General features: G+C 36.8%; 1 protein-coding gene across 1 annotated transcript in view; it reads left to right on the top strand.

Annotated features, from left to right (window-relative positions):
* LOC110476021 (uncharacterized) overlaps nt 1-13159 on the top strand; it is a 212573-nt gene extending 199414 nt beyond the window's left edge. The window contains exon 10 of the mRNA XM_085576622.1: nt 1136-13159. The gene's annotated coding sequence lies outside the window, so the exon portion shown is untranslated. The remainder of the gene's footprint in view (nt 1-1135) is intronic.
* Nucleotides 13160-14971: the final 1812 nt, after the last annotated feature.

Raw genomic sequence — 14971 nt, 5'->3', positions numbered from 1 at the left:
CCCCTGCATATTCTATTTGCATTTATGTAAGACCAAACTGATAAAGCAGGAGACATGGCTCCCTTTAGTTCCACTCCATGACAGGGAAACTTCCACCTGTAGTGCCAAACTGTGGTACAAAAAGAACCACAAATTTTGGCAATCCAGTTTTACTGGATTGGCTTCCAAATGCATAGACAGAATAAAGTAGATGTCTTCTCATATTTTGAAATCTTGCCCAGTGATAATGTCTCTCAACTACCTGTCTAACCCAGAGGACTTCATGCTCAGAGAAGTGACACATGCTTAGTGGACATCCTTAGCAAAGTTTACTCAACCACATGAACTGTGGTTCCTTCTATGAACGATGTGTTTTTTCTAATTTAAGGCCTGTGTTTTCTGGTGCACTATGGACACTGTGGTCCTGACTGACAGTATCAGATGTCAGCAAGCATCCTGATGTGTCTCTCAGAGTAAGTCTTAGCAGTGCATTTCAGAATTCTCTAATAAATATTTAAAATATTAAGAAATTATGTGATTTCACACTGTTGAACCTGTTGAAATTTAATTTTTTACAGTTTGGCTCTCATTATAGTGATTCAGACACAGCAGTTTGAATCACAGAGGCATTCAGATACATTCTCCTCTGAACTGTCTGTGTCCCTGAATGCAAATAACTGAAGCAGCATAGAGAACATTTCCTCTATCATAGTCTCTTTGGTTACAGGAAACAGACAGTAACTAGGGAGCAGCAACAAGTCCCTGACTCTCCTATAAATAAAGCATTGGCAGCCAGACATCAGGTTTCAGGGAGATCAGACCAAAACAGAGTAATATCAAAGTTTCTAAGAGGTAATCAGAGAACTCAATAAAATAACATCTAATAAAAGGGTGTAAAATGAAAAAAACAAACAAACAAAAAACCACAAAAACAAAAACAAAAAAAAAAACCCACCAAACCTGAACTTTCATCATGAGATGTGATATGTAGCAAAATTCTCTATATCTAATTACTCAGTTTATAGATGTAGGGAGATACTGTCAATTTACTGAAGTAACAACTTTACCTGGATAAGGCATGGCCTTAATGCTTTTTCAGAGGTCTTACTCTTTTTTTTTTTTTTTTTTTTTTTTTTTTTTTTTTTTTTTCCTGCAGAAGGCAAGCCAATTGGAACATCCACCAATCAGAAGAGTTTTGAAGCAGGGAGCAGAACATGAAGATGAGGTCAAGCGTTCCAAGTGATTCTTCCAAAAAAATTAAGCAGTGACTATAGAACAGTTATTACACAAGACACTGATTCACTAAAATAATGTTTTGTGGGTGCTGATAAACATTCCTACACACACAAAACAACAAAAATACACACAGAAAAGCTGGAATGCATCCTTGGAAAGTAATACTAACTTAGAGGTAGAGTCTGATATGCCACGGGGGAGGTCTGCCATTCAGAAAAGGCACCTGGGGCAGAAAAATCCCCTGTAGCAGAACAGGATGGGAATTTGCCAAATAGAAAACAATTTTGCAGAAAAGCAACTAAGATACTGATGAAGCTAAGGATCAGTCAGAAGTGTAGCCTTGCAATGAAGAATGTTAACTTCATATTGGACTTATTAAAGAAATTTTAGGCAGCAGCTCAAGGGAAGTTATTAGTCTATTCCATTCAATATTTGTACAGCTTAACCTGGAACCTTGCGCCCAATTTTGGCCTTCCTCATACTAGAGCAAGTCTAAAGGAAGGCAACTGAGATGGGAAGCATACGGGGTACAAAGATACACAGAGACCACTCTGGTTTACACTTTTAAGAGAAATCTAAGAGAACTTCTTACTATATGGTATTGGGCTACGGACAAGTTTCGGCAAAATTTTTTGGACACTAATGATGAAAGTAAGAGAGGCATTGAACAAAACTTGGAACAGAAAATCAGTAGATATTTTTTCATACCTTGAAGATGCCCCTAAGCTTGCAATTGGTCCTTTATTGGATTGAATTGTTCCCAAACCTCCAGACTATTCTATTCTACTTATATTTCTCCCAAATTTATACCATTATTTTCTTATATTAAAAAGAAGTATTTTATGTTTTGGATGGTGTTCCTAGCGCTACAATAAATAAGCCACATAATTTTAAAATATTTTTTCCTTCATCATACATAGATGCTGTATCATAGAAGAGCTGTATCTTACTGAGATCAAATAAGCTCTGATTAATGATGTTTAAGAGTTTTCAAAATACAGAAAAGCAGAAAAGCAGAAGACATTTGCCCAAAGCACATGGCTAGAAACCATTATTTGTGAAGTTGGGACATGGGAGAGTATTTCCTAGAATAGGTAACAACTGATTATTTTTTTTCTGAAAACTAGAATAAAAGTTCCCAAAAATGGAATTACCAAATGGCTTCTTGGAAAATGTTACCAGAATATGACTGGGTAATTTGTAGAGTACACAGTCAGAGCTGGTTCAGAGTGAAAATAGCGTATAGAATGCTGTACCTTTTTCTAGACAACAGTTCAGCCAATTCTGGAACTCTAAATAGGGGCCTCAAAGCTGTGTCTGGCTCTCTTTGGCCATGGGATGGAGGTTCCTGGCTGGCTGTCCCGTGGGTGGCTGCAGGGCAGACACCGAGCAGCCGCCCCGAGTCTCTGCCCAGGCTGTACGGATGGCGGGGATCGCTGCGACGTGGGGAGCGCAGCAGGGCACAGAGCACAAGGAAACTGAGGCACAGGAATAAGGGAAGGACACTTGTCTGAGTCTGCAAAGCATTAATTCCCTAAGTGGGGCAGTGCAAGTGACAAATCTGAACATGAAGGGGCTACTTTTAAACACAGGGAGGACACAACCTGTGACCAATAGGAGGCATTAGGGGAGGGGTGCAGGGTAAGAGCTCCCCAGTAAAGCCAACATGGGGAGGGAGCAAACCTCACAATCCAGTTCTGCTTAGAGGAAGGGATGAGAGACAGGGAACGCTCCAGAACCAAAGGAGTGTGCTATCTTTGACAGACAGGGGTAACAGAAGGGAACAAGGGAGGTATACAGGGAGACTGACAATTGGATTGACACACATTTTGGTGGGGAAAACTGTGGTAAACAACTCAGGAGTGAACCATTAGGGAAGCCAAATGGGGTACATAGAGCAAACCTTATAACAAATAAATTAAAACATACTACAGAAGAGCAAACTGTAAAATAACAGACTACCACACAAAACACCTTTTATTCAGAGGTAAAAGACTTATAACCTAAGTTTTAGGTTATACTCAGGAAACAGTAGATCAGGACTTAACACCAGAGCCCTGGCATCCCTTAAGAGTAATGGGAATATAAAATACAGGTAATACTCAAAACAGAAGTAATAATATACCTTGATTATCTTTACTCATGCGAAAGTCAGACTGTCCAATAATTACTTTCAGTCTTTTCTCATAGGTAATAAATCAACAGCATGAAAATATCTACCATTTCTACCCCTCTTGCCCCCTCTAAGGCCTAGAATCATTTAAAGCAAAGAATAAACTACCAATGAAGTTGCATTCATCAGCAAATTGCACCCAGAAAATTCTCCATCTGAATTCTTGCTATCTGACGGATTTGCGTTTGAGATAGAAAAGGATGAAAAATGGATTATTCATGGAAGGATATTGTGGGCTGTCTGAACAAGCTTAAGAGTTAATAAACACGATGCCTGAATGAAAAATTGACCATGGTAGATATTTCTAAGTCCAGACCTCAGTCATTCAATGACTGTACAAAATCATCAGAATTTTTACATATACAGTCTGAAGAAAGAAACTTACTGGCATGAAGAAACTCTGAAATACTGTGAAAGATTAACCAATCTCTGCTGCAGGATAGAGCAATTAAATTCTAGTGCTAGGATTGTTAAAGGAAGGGTTGTAACACATTTTGCTAAATGTATCCTAAGTGATTTTTTAAAAATATAATGGCAAAATGGAGGGGAGGGGTGGGGGGGTGGGGAAGGATTTAATTCCCTCCTCTCAATAGAGATACAATTAATAAAAGGAGTATTTTTCTTCATCTTTGTTCACAGAATTTTATGCCTATCATGCTGTGCATAAAAAATTAACTTTTTTCTTCATATATTCAAATAATTTTTAAAAGAAATGCTAAAAAATATATACTGCAGTCAAGGTACATTTTCAGCAACTTTTACAAAGGTTGTGCAGTTGGAAAATCCCTTCATGGCAAAAGGGATCTTCCTTTTTATCATACATAGAGTTTAAAGCAGGAGTTTTTATAGAAGGAAGCATATCTGCTGTTCTGAGAATTTTCAGATTAACTATGCTGCACATTTAATTTTCCAGTGCATGAGTATTATTAAGTTCCTTCTGTAAAATCAAACTTGTGGACAGAAGAAAAAAAATACGTTAATATATAATGAATTCCCAAATAAAGGACTGCATTTCCACAGTATTCAAAAACACAGGACATGCATTCTATTGTCTGCTTGTTTTTAACCTCTACATTGGTGGGATCAAGCCATATGCTCTTTACACAGACAAACTTGAGAACCTTCCAAAGAGGTGACACACAAACAGATGTGGCAGAAGTGTCCTTTACAAGCTTTTCATTTCATAAACCATTTTCTTGTGAAACACCTGAACCAGTTCTCAGCTTCTCCAGCCACTACTCTGGGCTCAGCCAGAACTCTCGACAGTCTTAAAGGAAGGCAGCCAGTCAGATCAGCAGGAAACATCTCAGCACCTGTGGCTACCACTCCGTGTTCTTTCTCCCAAGCTCATGATCCAGCCAGCTGTGTTGGAGGTAGTAGTACAAATTTTGCCTTCTGCTGCTGCTGCTGGGCTTCTTTTCAGCAGCCTGGGGACTGAAGGAGTGCCTGTCTGGCCCTGTTAATGGCATATTTTTTTCCCTTATCTGTCCTATCGTCAAGCTGAGTGCCTATCAACACACTGTGCTGATTATCACTCCTGAATCACAAATTGCCAGGAAGTCATTCTACCATTAACTCTGTGTGTTATTAGGCTCATTTCAGACCTTCTGGCTGCTCAATATACTGGGAGCTGCTGGTAAAGTTGCCAATGTAGTAAGCAAATTTGATTTTTATTGTCTTAGAGGAAGCACATTGCTGAGAGGAATTAACTGGAATCGACCTGTGAGAATGGTGGCTTCCCCTCTCTTTGTATGTCCCAGTCTTTATTTGAACCTCTGCATACTGAGCTTAAACCAACTGCTGGAGCATGTGCCTAAAATGTGAAAGATATTGCATCTGTTTAATCTGTCTCCCCTTGTGCTCTCTAGACTTTATTGATTTGGAAGAATTGTGGTAGCAGGCCTCATTCCTGTATTCTTCATTCTCATTCCTGTTGCCTTTGAAATGAAGCAAATCGATAAAGGTTTTAGTTCCCTTACATCCCACCAGGATTTACCATAAAGTTGTACAAGTGTAACTTACTAGATCAAATTTTAATGGCTTTGCAGCAATAAGATTTCATATAATCCCAAATAACCTTTTTAGAATGAAGGCTGGGATTTCTTATGAAATTTGGGAAAAGTACAAATTTTGTGTTTAAATTCATTTACATCCCCCTCCTTGTCATAGTCATAAAACATTCAGGTCAATCAATATATTTCATTCAGACAGTTTTTTTTTTAATTTCTGTTGGTTTCTAATTACTTTTTTAAAACTCTCCATTTTAATTACTTTTTTAGTCTAATGCTAAAGTTCTTACTAAAGTAAAAACTATTCAGATTTTTTTTAAAAAAAGAGAATCAGAAAATAACACTACTCCAAGAAAAAAAAATCCGTTTGAAAATCTCCTACTCAGCTTTTGCTTTCAATATCTCACTTTTATTTCCCTACTTGTTTAGCATGGTTAAAATAAGCCATTTTCTTCCAAGTATGGATAAATGCTCTGATACAAGCTTAAAAATTACAATCTGATATAATTTCTGTCCTTAAAATCCTGACATAGTAAATATTTTAATGACATAAGACATTCTGCTATTTATACAATTATCATATATTTACAGAATTATCATCACCAAATTTATTTTTAATCAACTATTTTAACAGGTAATACATGAGAAGGACATAGAGGGAAAAACATACCTTTTCAAGAAACATATATTTCCAGCTTTGCTTCCTCACCTTGGCTTCTATAGCTTGCAATCTGTTAAGTCTCTACATTTTTGTAGCAAAATTGGACGCATTTTTATTTTTTAGAAAAGTGACTGAAAATTAACATAATTAACAAAGTAAGACAACATGTGAGCAGAAAGCGTTTCTTTGAAGACAAAGACATCTTCTTATAAATTACTTTTCTCTTGTAGACATTTTCAAATAATTAGTTACTTTTATTTAAAAGTTTTCTGACCAATTATTCCTTCTGCTCTTCAGTTTTGTTGGTTAGAAAGTAAGGCTGGTTACCTCCATTCATGTTCTCAGATCTCAAGGTTTTCTGCAGCGAGGTGGTTACAAGCCCATCAGTCTGCCCCTCTGGATGAGCCTGGTTTACAGATACTGCCCATCTCACACACCATGACTGTACTGGCTCCTTTAATAGGAATCCCTGTCATAAGCTGATGCCTCTAATGTCAAAGACACTCAATTATTGTGACATTATTTTCATAAAGTGGCATTTTGAGATTCCCAAAGGCGCGGCTTACAGTAAATACAATATATTTGCAAATATAAAATTAATTACTGCCACACAATAAAATGGGGAATTTAACACAAGAGATTGTTGACTTTTGTTTGCCCATTTCAGAAATTAAGATTTTGTAATCATTGATTTTTGTGCTCTTATTCCGAATAGAAACTGCCTTATTATTTTATTCTGATAATGTGGTAAACTGTGTGTAGAGAGGTAAAATAAAACCATTTTGTGAGGATAGGAGTTGCTGAAATATTTTCAGAGAAACTTTTGAATGACATAGCTATAAGTAGACATTTATCAATTGACATTGATAAACCAAATAACAATTTCCAAAGGAATCACCAATTCAATTTCAGATTACCATTAGCAGAATATTAACAGTTGAAATTCTGGTGCATAGTCTGATATGTCATGTTTTTTAAAAGTACCTTTCACCTTTAGCAATTTCATCATATCAAGCTTAAAAAAGCCCAGAGAAATCTATCGTAAAGCGAAACAACAGATTTTAAGCAATTGTGTTATAGCACAAAATTGCTGTTAAACCTAATGAATACCTAGCAGTCCCCAGAAACATCTGAGGCCACTTACTCTGTTCAGCCAGATGAAGAGGAGACTGAGGGGAGACCTCATAGCTGTTTAGAACTTCCTTCTGAGGGGAAGGGGAGGGGTAGGCACTGAGCTCTCTGTGGTGACCTGTGACAGGACCTGAGGGAATGGTCTGAACTTGTGTCAGGGAGGTTTAGACTTAGAAAAAGGTTCTTCACCCACAAGTCTCCCCAGGGAAGTGATTACAGCACCAGCCTGGTGGAGCTCAAGCAATATTTGAGCAATGCTCTCAGGCACGTGGTGTGACTCTTGGGGATGGTGCTGTGCAGCACCAGGAGCTGAACCTGGTGATCCTGATGGGTCCCTTTCAACTCAGGATATTCTACAATTTTATGATTCTATGAACATGTGAGAGGCAGGAAGAGAATCTCCTAACATATATTTCCATATGGCAAAACTTAGAGTGTATAAAAAATTCAGTTAGAAAAAGCCCAAACAAAATAGATTTATTTAAGATAAGTCACCATATTTCTATGTAATTTTACAAATTATTAAATTCAGGGACTAATTATATTCTTTGCAATTCCAGTTGCATCCCTCATTAATGTCTGGATTATGTCTAACTATTAATTTAACAGGAACAAGATGAAAGACCTCTAGACATCCCTTTAGCTAATTCAGACAGATACAGTTGCGTTGTTTCTCTCTGCGAAGTGCCTGTATTTTGCAGACATTGTCTGTTTCTCAATGAGCTCTTGCAACCTTGAAGAGCTAACAAACTGCAGCTCCAAATTGTTCAGACTGTTAGTTTTCTCTCTGTTTGTTAAAAGTCAAGGAGCAATAAATAAACTGTACCCAGTAAAAGGCAGCAGTGTCATCAGTGCCATCATGCCAAACTTCAGCACCCAGAATTAAAACCTGGCCCATCACTGAGATCATGGGACTCAACAGCTGAGTTGGGATTGTTTTCTTGGCTAACTCATACCTCAGTCTCTCTGATTCGCATACGTGTAATTTAGTGAATAAATTGGTGTTTAATAGTTGCCCTGATGGGTGCTCTGTAGTATACAGGTTGTCATAGAATCACAGAATTGTATATGATGTAAAAGAAATTTAAATTTTCCCCTGCCATGGTCTGGGACATCTTGCACTAGACCAGGTTGTTAAAATCCCCATGCAGCTGGAACTTGAATGCTGATGTCTTCCCTGCTTTTTCACCCATTTTTCTTTATCTCACTCTGCACTGGGAGGGATGGGAGCAAATAATGGGTTGTGTACTTCTTATTTTATAAAATCTTTAATCTTTTAGGAAAGGAGGAATATTTCTGCAAGTTCTTGAGCACTATGGAAAAAGCACAGTCAATCACAGTGATATGAACTTTCAGGGGTTTTGCACTTTTTAAGATGCACTAGTATCCCCTGATTTGCCAGTGGCACATTCCACTATTCTATCTCCTTGGAAAATGTAATTTCTACTTGAAAAAAATTTATTTTGATTAAACTATTCTCATTTATAGATTTTATCTTTCTCAGTTAAAAGCAACTGCACAAATCCTTTCCATTCTTCATATTATCTCTTTGGTAATCATGAGACCAGATAGCAAAGTATTTATTAAATAAAAAAGACTTCCAGAGTGATTAGTAAATTATAGGATTGCTAAAATTTAAAAACACAGAGAGAAGCTGCCATCATTCTGGCTTCTTATGCTTTTGTACATTGATACATTACAAGGTAAAACTTTCTGCCTTTATTTCAGTGTCTACTCTTCTGGCTAGATAGATATTCTAGATACTAATGCTAAAATTAATAAGCTAGATGCACTTTCTCCCCATGAAAACATTCTAAAAGTTGGTGAGAAGAAAAGTATTTCTTTGAACCTTAGAAATCATGAAGAAAAAAATCATGTACCTTTCAGTAATCACTATAGAAGATTGTATTGGGGGAATTGTTTAGGAAGAGCCCTGCCTGAGATTTAACATGACCTGGCTCCTCAGTAGTATCCTTACCCCTAGTAAGGAGCAGACCCATAACTACATCTTCAGCATCCACCTGTGTAAATGATGTGAGGCTGACTCCTCTCAACACTGAATTTCCCAACCTGTTCTAGTACCCCTGGCAGGAAAGATGTGAGGAAAGAGTCAGAAGACAGTAAAGTACAAGTAAATACACATGGGCCCTGGGTTTGATGTCAACTACCATGGAAACCAGGAAACAAATTTCTAAATAATAGAAAAATGAAATACAGGAGCATTTAAAAAGGCATGTGAGTTAGTCTATTTCATTCTTTATTTTATAAATAGAAATTCAGTGCCTGGCAAACCTGATTCTATTGCAAACCTAATTGACTTGTTTCAACTGCTGATTTGTATTTAATTTGTTCAGTATTAAGTTACAAGAGTATCCCCTTCTTTTTCAAAAGAAAGCAAAGGTTTATATATGCTTATCAATGTATTAAATTTGTGTTTATTTTAATTTCAATGGAGGTTAGTGTCACTGATGATAAATTGATTTATAACAAAGAAAATTTGAGTTAATTCCAAGGTATTTCACCAGTCTTTCTTGCCCATGTCATGTAATCAGTAAATGCAGTACCTCAGAATATGTTGGCCATGAAAAGAAGTCAGACTTACTGTTTTTCAACCATTAATACATAGGATTATACCTTTCCCCATTTCTCTTGTGTAGAATCCTATTAGAATAACAGTGGCAACAGATAAAACAGTGGAAAGAATTATGTGGGAGGCATGTGGGAGGCATCAAGAATGGCATGATCATGCCAATCAAGATCAATTGATGGATTTTGATCAATAAGTCCTTGTAAAGCTTAGTGATATAAACAGTGCTGAAAAAAAAAATATATATATATATCCTAATAAAGATTTTTTAGACTCTGACTTAGAAATAAATTTATCCTAATAGGAATAATACCAAGCAAAATGGATGTAAATATTAGATTTGTTTATCAAACATGGAAAAGCTGTCATCTGTTGTGGAATATCGAACAGGATTTAATACAATTTTATAACCTAAATTCTCTAAAATAAATTTAAAATTAATTGAAAGAAGATATAAGTAAGATTGCAGATTTTGTGGCTTGATGGGACATCTAAGACAGCTAAAATGCCCATAAATATATTATAAGTATTAGTAATAATATAAATCCAATGTGAAACATTCCTTGAAGGGAAGAGCTAAATCTAATTCTTGTTCATCTGAGATGGTGATAATTAACTATGGTGAAAGTAATTTCGACAACTTTGATTTTTTCCAGACTAAATAGTAGAGGGTAAGTGCTGATTAAGCTTTACTGCAACACGGAATACAGTGAATTTGTACTCTTAGAGGAATGTTTTTTGTTCCCTAGATACAGATGAAAAGAAGAAAGTGTACTTTCAGGCTTCTGCACAAACACAAGTATCCTCTAAGCCTTCCTGTTTAATTATGGCATTTATTTTAGTACTCAGACACATTTTTGTTTGTCTTTCCTGCCATCAAAAACAACATGGGCATATCTTCACAAGTGAGAAGTAATCCGTCTACAATAGCAAATCAATACTGATTTAGTCTCATTTTGAAGCTGTGCACTCTTCCTTCCAGAGTCAATTTTATTAGTAAAATTCTGTTTAGATTCCAGCATGGTTCATTTATCTCTATACTGTAGTGCAGTGATCAGCACAACCACACTAAGAAGAAAATGCTAATTGAAATAGCAGTGGTTAGTGTTTTAACTAGGATCCTGTTTCATGCACATGTTTCTGGGTGAATGTAATGGTTTTAGACATCTCACTATCAATAGCCTGTGCAGACCATTGTCTTTCATTATTCTGAAACAGGGCTCCTGGTTTATCAAAAAGTTACCAAGTGTCTGAAAACAATTGGATGGGATGTGTTTTAAGGATATGTAGACTTAAGTAAGCATAAATTCATACAATTATTTTTGTCTCATTAAACAGTAACACTTAGGGCTATTAAATGCTCTGAAGGCTCATTTAGGAATTTCCTAAAACTCCCAAATCTTAAGACTACTAAAAGCATAGTCTAGTGACTGTGGTGCCCAAAGCAATTGGCCCATTTGAAATACTGATGACCTTTAAGCTTGGTTTTGAAAACAAGCAGCCTAGATCTCTACTTAGTAACCTATACAAATAGACAAGCAGCAAAAAGGGACATCTGGGTACTTTTTTGACCTCAAAAATGCTTTTCCATGCACCCAAAAATGATGAAGTTTGATGTTTCACAGCAATACACAGAGTAGAAGAAAATAGACATAGTTTGTAATATGGGATCTAGGCTGAAATTTCACAAAATTATTTATAAGAGAATAAGTGTTCTACAGTAAAATAAAATTTCATCTCTAATATATGATTAGATGGAAATTCTGTGCTGAGGCACAGAATTTTATCTGCATCACAGAGGGTAAATTAAATCCTTGTAATAATTTTTGTCAAATTTCAGTATATCACTGTTCAGAATATGTCTTGACCAGGATAAGCAGAAGTGATATTGAATGAGCAAAATATTAAAGTTTCTATAATTCACTTTGTTTTCATAAAAATATGCAAGATTGAGTTCCAGACAAAAGAACAAAAACAACAAAATAAATACTTATTTGCCTTTGAGTATTTTTTTTTTTTTTTTAGTAAAAGAACATTGATTTTTCATTTTGAAATTACTTTGCTTATAGATTTCATTTTGGTTTGTTTCTTTGAAAATACTTGGAATCAAAGGAACATATGATTTATGATCAAGGAAAACATTTTATTTTGTTAGAGCCCTCATATAGCAAGCTACCCTTAGGATGAGATAGCTGGATCTATTTTCAGTAGCTTTATGTAAGGAGCCACAGTTGAATAAAGAGAAGATTTTTCTTCCTCTTATGTTTTCTCTTATTTTAAATTTTTCTCTCTTTTATTTTTAATTATTGTTCTTCTTGAACAGAAGCACAACAATCATGAGAATAATTAGTGACTCTGACAAGCAATGGATGAAACAAATGTCTAGAATTCTATCAAATGCTTTGAAAAGGGAGTATTTAGTCTTCACTTGATCAAAATATTAAAAGAGTTAAAGACATGTGTGGATTAACTACCTTGATCTTCAGATACTAAATACCTGTCATAAATTAGGAATTCAGACTTATTTTATCTGTCTCTAATTCTATGATATTATCAAGATTAGGTATGCAAGGTTTTATCTTGAACACTGCCATTGCTCATGTAGAGCAAAGAATTGCTGGAGTGCAAACTTCTCTTCTGATCTTGTCTCTGGCTGTGTCCAGCACTGACAAATGAAGGGCTGGTATCTCAGCTCTGCAAGCTATAAGGTGATGTCCCAATAGCAAGACAATTCTCTGCTTCATATCTCCAGTCTACTTTAATTCATCTTTTGCAATCCAGTTTTATCTGAGAAATTGGTGACTACATTTTATTACTTCACATATTCCATTGTAATATCTGTAGAGCAGCTTTTTGGGTTAGGAATGGACCAGAATTTTTTTCTCACAGTGGTCTTAGATGAATAATGTCCTTTGTATTGCAGACCTTGATTATATTCTATACTGCTCTTTCTTAGCTGTATAAATAATTAATTAATTCATGTTTATTGAAAAGAGATGGTGTAAGCCCTGTGGCACAGATCACATGGTGATGAATGCAGCAGGTTCTTTCCTGATCTGCAAGACTTTTGCTTCCTTTAGAAGAGGTAATGACACTGTTATCTTCCAGCCCCTCCAAAAGTGAACTGAAAAAATTCTCTGGGCTACCATCTTATACGTTCCAACATGTCTTTTGATAAGATCAACAATTTCCGTGCTTCCAGGAGAATAGCTGGTGAAGTATTATATTCTCTGGTAAGATATTATCATTTTAATTATATTTTGTGAGAATAAGTAAAGGAATCTAAGATTTCCTCCTGACAGAGAGAAAAATGGGCCACACAAGCTCTAATGCAGTACCAAACACTTGAAATGGGAGCTGCAAACTGCATAGGATCACTTTAAAAAGTGATCCTAAATAGGGATTAATCTCTGATGGAGTTCAAGACAAGTAAGGTCATGTCTTTTGCAAATAGATTTTAAACCAGCAACTAATTACCTGGGAAATTACCTGGATCAATGCATTAATTGTGCACTTTGACTTACTTTCACAGGCCACCTAGGAAAGTTTGCATAGAGCTAATATCATGTCACTGATATTAGGAAGTTCGCATAAAGCTAATATCATGCCAGTGTCATGCTTTTCTCAACAGAATTCATGCTACCAGCCTACCAAGGAAATTGTAATTCCCAGTCACCAAGAGCTGTTGAGCTGTTGAGAAAAATCCCAGTACTGCTGTAACTGCAGTGCCACTCCTATGGATATGAAATTGTTTTCCTTTATCGTGGCCAGTTACTGCTTGGTCCTGTAGCATGGACCAGACCGGACGAACTGTCCGCCAGTCATTCTGCCCTTCAGAGAATTGTACAGCCCTAGAGAAGACTGCAGAATTCTCTAAGCCCTATAACACCTTTATATTGTTGGTATCTGAATTGTCTATTAAATAAATGTAAACTATCCCGCAGTGGGCATCCTGATCCAGTTCCAGGCCTTTCTCATTCTAGAAAAGCATCCTCAGCCTTTCCTAAGAAGAGAGATTCTCCAGTCCCTTCTTCATCTTTGTTCCCTCTGCTGGACCCACCCCAGGAGCTTCATGTCTCTCATGTGCTGAGAAGCCCAGAACTGGACACAGTGCCCCAGGTGTGGCCTCACCAGAGCTGAGCAGAGGGGCAGCGTCACATCCCCCAGCCTGCTGTCAATGCTTTTCCTAAAGCACCCAGGATGCCATTGGCCTCCTTGGGCACCAGGACCCACTGCTGGCTCATGGACAGCTTGTCATCCACCAAGACTCCCAGGTCCTTCTCTGCAGAGCTGCTTCCCAGCAGGTCAAGCCTTAATCTGTACTGGTGCCAAAGGTTATTCCACTTAGATACAGAACCCTACAATTGTTTTTGTTGAACTTTGTCAGGTTCCTCCCTGCCAAACTCTCCACCCATCCAGGTCTCCCATGGCAGAATTGTAGCACAGCCTTCTGTATATCAGCTGCTGCCCCCAGTCTTGTATTATCAGCACTCTTTTGCATTCATCCATGTCATTCATTAATATTTTGAAAAAGATTGGACCTTGCACTGAGCCCTGGGAAATGATGATAGACCTCCAGTTGGATTCAGCACTGCTGGTCAGAACCCTGTGAGCTCTGCCATTCATCCAGCCCTCAATCCCTGTCACTCTCAACTCACACTTGGACAATGTGGAAACTCAGCAGGCAGTGCTGCCTTACACCTCAGTGAAAGCAGGTTTTTGACAGCGGCTGACAGTAAACATTAGCTCTGGCAGAGTTCTGTCTTGGTGGAAACCCTTCTTGAAAAATGCCTGAAAATCTATGTGCAACCTTACTTGCCTGAGATGACTGAAAGGACATCAGTCATAGTGGTTGAGTGAAAGTGGTTCAGATGATCCACAATGGAAGCAATACCGTATGAGCATTATCTTTTTGGTATCACTCAGAATTATATTAAAATAAAGTGAGCATAACTAGAAGCATGATTATACTAAATAAAAGACAAAATGGGTAACATCATTCCTGTAAGGAGAATTACATTTTAATAAAAGAGAAATATTGTAAAAATCTAATTAATTAATAATGACTAGCATAAGAGTATAATGTTTACAGGTACCCAAGGCATTGTCTAGATACTAAAAGTGAACACATACAATGTGTAAAAAGGTCTATACAAAAAGCTAAAGGAAGTTATTAAAACAAGAAATTATATTTT

Source organism: Lonchura striata, chromosome 3 (assembly GCF_050655825.1).
Source record: "Lonchura striata isolate lonStrDom1 chromosome 3, ASM5065582v1, whole genome shotgun sequence".
Lineage (NCBI taxonomy): Eukaryota > Metazoa > Chordata > Aves > Passeriformes > Estrildidae > Lonchura > Lonchura striata.
This window is presented reverse-complemented; position numbering and strand designations above follow the sequence as displayed.